Here is a 7,882-nt window from a genome sequence, read left to right on the forward strand (position 1 = left end):
GTGCCATCCTGTCCATGCTCTGCTTGCCATGAAAACAACCAGCACGTGAGAAAGTCAGCTGTGGGACCTCGGAGCCGAAAGCACTGGGTGCGAGCTGCCAAGTTTGGGTTTGCTTTGTGCAGCTACAGACTGAAGGGAAAGGGAACTCTTCCCTATGTAGGAGCTGTGCACCGTGGTTCAGCACACCAGGGCACATAAATCCCACTGGTATTCAGATGGTATTTTTTATGAGTGCTATGCAAGAAGAGGTTTGGAAGCTGTCTGGAAGGGCTGATGCTGCAATCAGATAACAAGGCTTTCAGCAGGTGCAAGATGCCAGGCAATGGCTAAGTATCTCGCAGGAGGCTCCTCTCTAGAGCTGTTGATTCACATTCATCCCTGACCACGGGCTGATTAGCATTATATTCAGGTAGCACTGAGATGCCTGCGATGCTTGAGAGGCAGAAGATGATGATATTGCAGTGTACACCCACAGCAGCCCGGAGGTGGGAGCACGATGCGTGCTGCCTGCCAGCACCCAGGCAGCCCCACACCCAAACCCTCACTCTACACTTTCACACTGCAGAAGAAATTCCTCTTACTGCCTACATAGCAGTGAACCAATAGATCCAGCCCAGCTGTGTGACACCAAGGCTCTGTGCTTTTGTTTGAAGGCACCCACCTTACATTTCTTTTCCTTCTCCCAATCCCTGCCTGGCACTGAGAACCGTCTGTAGAACCTTGGCATGCAGCAGATAGGCAGCACCTCTGCCCCTTCCCACTCTTGTCCCTGGGCTGGAGCTTTGCTGCTGCTCAGAGCCACCTGGGTGCTGCCACAGGGCCTTCCTGTTAGGGCTGGCTGCAGCTCTGGGCAGTTCTCACTTCTCCTTGCACACAGTTACAGACCTCTGCCCCATCCTGCTGGAGCAACCTGTTCAACAGGAGCTGCTGCTGCCTCTGGGCTTGGTTTGCACCATGGTCATTCTCATGCTGCCTCAGAGGATGGAAAAAATAAACCAAGAAACGCAAACAAGGGCTGTAAATCTTTCTGGCTGCATCTGGGTGATAGCTGTTTAATTAGCATCACCAAACCACCGTGATGTAGTAAGTGCTAAGTAGGAAACTCACTAATTTTCCCATTTTGATAGCAGATGACTTGCGAGCTGTTCAGATTCCCACCTTGTGACTGTTTTTTTTTCTGCACTCCCCATAATTGCTGTTTGCTATGCAAGGAATGAGCTGCTGGGCTCATCAAATGCCTTTGCACCAGGAGGAGCTGCCCCAGCCCTCTGGGTGTGCAGGAGCTGGGGGGGCTGCAAAGCTCTTTTAATATCCCAGAACCCCACTGTAGTCAATGTTCTCAGGACTGGTGCTGAGCACAGCTGCTTTCTATTCCCTCTTACACCACTGTGCTGTGGCTTTGGGTTGTTACCCACGGGACAAATAAAAACACCTTTGAGAGGATTTGCGTTCTTATCTCACCCCTGCATATTGCAGAACAGGGATCTTTTTTAACACTGACTACGCCTTGAGTTATGGGATGCTTGGCCTCGACCTGCCGGGGCTCCCAGCACCGCATCCCACTGCTCCATGCTGACCTATCGCTGCAGGAGGCAGTGGGATTAGGATGACAGAGTGCTCTGAGAGGATAAACAATAATGATGCTACATCGGCGCCGCCCAAACAATGCCTCTCTCTTTCATGTTTTCTTTTTCTGCTCGTTTGCCATTCGAGCGTAATAAGATCAGCACGGATAATTTGTGTATTCATACAGAGCATCATTTTCCCTCCTGTGCCTCACCAGCTGCACTGCAGTCGGAAAAGCAAATGCGCACTTGCTTTTGCATGGTTATGAATGGGTGCATCTGTTTCTCAAAGGCGGGGAGAGGAGGGTGAGAGGGCTGGAAAGGGAAGGCAGAAATCAGACGTAGCCCATCTCAGTGCCTCTGCAAATTGGGAAGCATACGGGACTCTGATTTTTGCAGCACGCTCCATGCCCCATATTGGTGTATTTGGTGCCAGTTCTGCTCTCACTGTGCTGCCTTGCATCCACTTCATGCACAGCTTTGGGAAGAGCTGAGCTCTGACCTCTTCAAGCACCAGCAGCTGTGTTCCCAGGTCCGTGTTCCCCAGGCTCTGCCCCAGGGTCCTTGGCAGCACCCCCAGCGCTGCAGGAGGAGAAGCAGGTTGTGAAGCAGCAAGCCTGATTTACTGAGCTTGCCTCCCTTCCCTGCTTTTTCCTTTCTGAGATGTCCACTGCAAAAGGTAGGGAGGGGAATGGGGTTAATTTGCTGCTGTTATCTGGTGCCTCCAGCTGGGAGCCACACTGACAGCCCCAGGCTGATCAAACACTCCGACAGTCAGCGTTCAGCGCCCCATCTACACAGCCATAAATCACATAGGTGCTATGCCCCACGTCCCAGCAGTGATGCATACGTGCATCCCCTCCTCCTGGTGCTGTATTCCCATCTTCACTGCCCATGGCCCTTGGCATCAGCACCTGGTGGCAGCCATGCAAGCAATGATCTTCCTTCAAGCCAGAAATTTTGGTTTTCTTCCTCTCTCCCACTAAGACCAGGTCCATCTGACCTCTCAGACAGGTTTGTCTCCACTTCTCCTACAGAAGTCCAGAATTTTCCAGGTACTGAGATTGCTTTGAGGTGAAGTACCATGCGTGCCAGCAAAAACGTGGGCTGCAAGTTCACTAAAGCCACATGGATCTCCCAGCTGCCCTCCAGCCAGCGCTCTTGACATGTTTGTTTAAAGTCTTGAAACATCCCCCACTTTAATAGCTTGGGCTGTTAAAGCAGAGGGATGCTAACTGGCAGGCTTTGAAGGCTCAGAGGATGCTCAGAGCACGTGGGTGGGAGATGCTGTGGCTGAGGCCAAATCCCTCTGCTCTGTGCTGCAGCACCAGGGCTGTGCTTTCCTGCTGCAGGGATGCTCTGCAGCCCAACATGTTGATAGTGAGGTCCCTCCACCTCTGGGATGCTCAGAGCACAGCACTGCTTTCCCCTACAGGAATTGCATTTTCATGCCTTTTCTTTGCTTTTCAACTTCTTCTAATCAAGAAGAAAAGAGAAGCCAAGCAGACATATTTGGTTTGGGCGAAGAGAGCCCAGTGACATCAGGCAGTAGGACTGGAGAAGCACTCCTGTCTACATGGCAGCATTGCTCCCTACAGCAGCTGAGCACTTCAGGCTGTGCTCACACATTTAATCCCAATAGCCTTCCATGTGAAGCTGCGTGCACCTCACAGGCTTGCAACTAAGTCCCTGTTATTTGCAAAGCATGCAGTGGTGTCCAGGCTGCAAGTTGTATCAGGATATGAACCAACTTGCTGCATCCAAGCTTTTTGCCCAGTTCTATCAGTGCTTGGAAGAACCCAGGAGGAATACAGTGGGAGCATATGACATGATGGAAATTACAGCAATACCAGCAGGGTGGCACAATCCTAAGCTACAGCAAACGAGAACAAGCAACAGTGGAGCACCCATAGACATAAAAGAAGAAAATCCACTTACCTTTAGAAGGTCTCTGGTAGACAGGAATCTCCAGCAAGATGCCCTCACCTCCACAGCCAGCCCTTAAATGAGGTCTGGGAAGGGGCGGATCCTGGCTTTACCCCTTCTGAATTGCAAACACCTGAGCTCCCCTAGGTTGGCCCTGCATTCTCACCAGGTGCTCGATTACTTCTTCCAGCCGTGACTTAGCATTTCTACTACAAGTGCATTAGAAAGCACTCAGGGATGCTCTGGAAATTAGGAATCAGGAATCGAGTAATCGAATCTCACTCCTCCCTTCCTATAAAATCAAATCATTTAATCAAAGGACACAGAGTAAGATCTCAGGAAGGGCTACCCACACATATGGGGCTGTGCCGGTCCTGTCCACAGCTGGGTGTTCTCCCATGATGTGATCAGAAGAGCTTCATTGGGATGCAAATGGATGTAAATTCATGTCAACATATGTCCTGGTGCAGGTAGCCTTGTACCCAAATTATTCAAATGTTCTAATCCAATAATGCTAATGGCATGATTAGCCAGCAACACGATGTTCAGTGTATGGTTCCCTGGCTCTTACGCCCATCACTGTCAGTGTGATTACACCGAGCAGAGACCCGTGATGTCTGATGAGAGCAGTGCTGTCCTGGGGATGCTGGCAAGGAAATGGTCCCTGGGAAAGTGGTCTCAGAGAGCCCCTTCCACCCCCAGGGAGGCTGGAAGCAGGGAGCAGGCTCGGGAGAAGCCCTCAGAGCATCAGCAAAAGCATTTCAAAGCATCCATGCTGTGATCAGATGAGCAGGACTAGCAGGGCCATCTAGTGACTCCTCTGTCTGCTTAATGACCTGGGAGGTGCCTCCCAGATGGGTTCGTCAGGAGAAATGGTTGAAAGCTGCCCGCTTCTCCCTCCACATCCCACCCAGGGGACCCTGCAGGTATGGGGCTGAGCCAGGAGGGAGCCCTGCAGCACGCAGCACAACTCAGTGCAGAGCTCTGGGTCTGTGACGGGCACCTTCAGCACTAACCAGGGACTCAGGTTGGATCGCTTCTGGCAGGATATCAGCCTGATGTGTAGGTGGGAGAGGAGCTGTTACAACGCTCCGTAATGCAACCCAATTGCTCTTTAATTCTGCCAAACTGAAATGTTGTCTCACGAATCCCCGGAGCTCAAGACGCTGCTGGTGATGGGTGGCCTTTCCCTCTGCTGGTATCCAGCTCCCTGCCCAAAATGCACAACACCCAAAATGCCTCCTCCCACCAAAATGCCAGCAGAAAGTCTATCAATTTCCATGGTAACAGGGCCAGGCCCTAAATGCTGATGTTAACTCTGCTCCTGGACACAAACTGAGACCGAATCACAGCCCCTGCTGAGGCCCCGCTGCAGGATGGATGGTGGCTCTGCTCTCTATCATCAGGTCCTGCTGGGAGAGGCAAACAAACCAGCACAGAGGCGAGACAGCTGGGTAACCTCAGAGGATGCTGACTCCAGCTCAGAAAGGCACCAGGAGCAGATAACATTAGCCTAATAGGAGTTGATGCAGCACAGAGCTCTCCCTTCCCTTGGTGGCGAGGGCTCAGCAGTGCAGCAGGTGGTGGCTGTGCCTCCAGGTAGCAAAGTGCTGGCACAGCTCCGTGCCCGACCCCAAACCCCGGTGTGCCGCTGCATCCCGAACCCATGGAGCAAACCAGGCACTGCTGCCCTGCATCCCCACAACCCGGTGCTTTGAAAATCACAAAACGAAACGCCGACTATTTTGGGATTCGCATGGAAATGGCAACATATGGTGTGCGTTCAGCATCACGCCCTGCCCAAAGTCGGGCTGTTTTGGGCCCATCCCAAATGGCTTTGGATACAGCCAGGGAGCAGCCACCCCTGCTCCTCCAGAAGCTGTGACACCAACCAGGATGGAGTCTCTCAGCACAATTTAGCCCCATTCCCCGGTTGTCATTACCATTGTCGCTTTGTTTAGCACACACAGGGGGTGTTGGAGCAGGTTGGATGTGACACACACTTCCCTAGAGCCGAGGGCAGGATCTCTCACTGCTGCTGCTGTGGGGCACACATTGCCAATCAATTAAAGCCCCTTCTGCAGTCATTTGAAGAAAGCCAAACACATTGTCTTGTCTATTAGCAGGGCAGGCTGAGGACAAGGCAAGTCCTGAACACCCCAAGGTCACAAAGGGGCTGGGTTCCTGGTGTCCTCTGCTCCTCCCATCTCAAGCAGGCAACCTGTAACGCCTGCTGTGCCTTCAGTCAGCCCTGAAACTGGTGGGGCAAGAGCAGAAGGGATGGCTGAGCTGTGCAGGATGGGGCTGCCCCGTGTCACAGCTCTGAGTTCCAGCAGAGGTTTGGTTTTGAGCTGACAGAGTATGAAATAACCATGGGGTCGCTTGTTGAGTCTCTGATAAGCGATGGAGATGCGCTGTCGCATCGCCGCACTTTCCATTTGGAAAGGAATGGATTAAGCAGGAATCAGCTCTCAATTTTGCCGACTTAAACCTGGAGTTTGACAGCAGAATTGGACGCTTAGCGATTGCTACAGCTTTGGCTGAAGTGTGTGCTGAGGGCAGGCTGGATTTTCGGGCGCGTGCTTCATTTATGTGCTGCCTCATCCCGTTTGTGCAGCACTGCAGAGCTGTGTGGTGCAGGGGGAGGCTGGGATGCGTGCATGCCGTGCTTCTGCCCCTTGCTCAAAACACTGAAATCAAGCTGAAGCCATCCCAGGGCAGGATCCATCCCTGTGCCAGCACTGGAGCTGAAACAGCTCCTGCTTTTGCCCTTCTCAGGGAGAGGTGAGGGATCACAGCAAGCCACATTCCAGGGCATTAGACAGACGGTGGGAATTAAAGGCTTTACCTGGCAGCCGGCTTTGTATCCCCGAGCCCTGTGGTTGTCTCCCAGCCTGGTGCTATTTCTGTCCCATTACCTGCTGGCCATCACATAAGCCCACATGTGAGAGGCTGCGGGGCTGCGTGGCCCCGGTGGGGTGAGCAGGTGGGAAGGGGAGGCTTAGCAAAGACAATCTGCTTTGGTTTGTGAGGTGGGGACTCATCAAAAGATGAGGAAAATCTCCAGCTGCTTTCAGGAGGCTGGGGACCTGATGGAAACTGGAAATTCCCACCTGGGCTGTTAGCCTTGTTTTTGTATCTTTCCATCTCTGTGTCTGGGGACGGGGCTGCCCACGGGGCCGATGCTGTCCTGGCAGCAGGGAGCTCTGCCAGCCCCGAGTGCTGCCTTCGCTTTTCCCTCTCTGATTCCCATGTGCAGCCTGCCTGCACGGCTGCAGCCTGGGGGGCTGAGCATCACCCATCTGTGCTGCCGGGGCTGCAGAGCTCAGGGCCTCACCCCAACCCCACAGCCTCTATTTCCTGACTCTGCAAAGCAATCCTTCCGTGTTTGAGTCGCAAGCTATTGGAGAAAACATTTGAAATAATGACGCTCGTGTAATGGCAGTAACAACATTAGGCGCTCGTACGTAACTCGATTTTATTTATTTATTTAAATGCCCTTTATTTAAGAGGGAATTTGCTGCTATTTTCTGGGCTTCGGGCCCAATTTTTGCTTCTTGCTGCCTGCATTGCATCCTGGAGGCTGTGCCCAAAGATGGAGACTGAATGTGGGAGCACCTCCAGGCCGGGCAGCACGGAGCCTCCCCTCCTCACCCTCAGCACCACCTGGCTGCACTGTGTCCAGGCAGGGCAATGACAAATTTGGATGCTTCTGGAGAAACGTTTTGCTTCCAGGCGAGGAACAAATGAGGGGAGTTTGCCGAGTGTCAGAGCGTTATGAGTCAGGGAAGTCCATTAACATTTACCAAAACCTGAATGAGAAATGGAATTTTTCATTAGACAAAGAGGTGCTGCGTCACTTTGCTGGGTTTAGGAGGAAGATCTCCAAAGAACGAAGCTTTATTTTTAGGAGACATCTGCATGCCAGGCTGCAGGAGGCTGCAATTCTGTGCACACTGCCATGGGCTCTGCATGCTGTTGGGTCACCTGGTGGTGCTGCCCATGGTTAGCATGACATGGCCGTGACACCTGGCGTGTCCCCACGTCACGTCAGAGCCAGCACTGAGCTGCCCTGTCACACGCAGGGGGAACTTTTTGCACCATGCTCTCATAGTTGCTCTTTTCCAACACTCATTGCTCAAAAATCCACTCCTGGCATCGCGTGGAAGCGCAGATGTATCGATGGAGCACAGGAGCTGAGGTGGAAGCACCAGTTGGAGGCAGCTCTGCCAGCATGCTGCAGCACTCTCTTGCTGCTATCTCACCGGGCAGCCTGTCCATGTCCCTGTCCCTATCCCTGCCCACGTCCATGTCCCTGTTCCTACCCCAGGAGCACATGGGGACATCACACCACAGTGCTTTTCCCTCTACCTCGCTCTGTGCCACAAGCA

Source organism: Lagopus leucura, unplaced genomic scaffold (assembly GCF_019238085.1).
Source record: "Lagopus leucura isolate 7727_CA_CO unplaced genomic scaffold, USGS_WTPT01 Super-Scaffold_100024, whole genome shotgun sequence".
NCBI classification, from domain to species: Eukaryota; Metazoa; Chordata; class Aves; order Galliformes; family Phasianidae; genus Lagopus; species Lagopus leucura.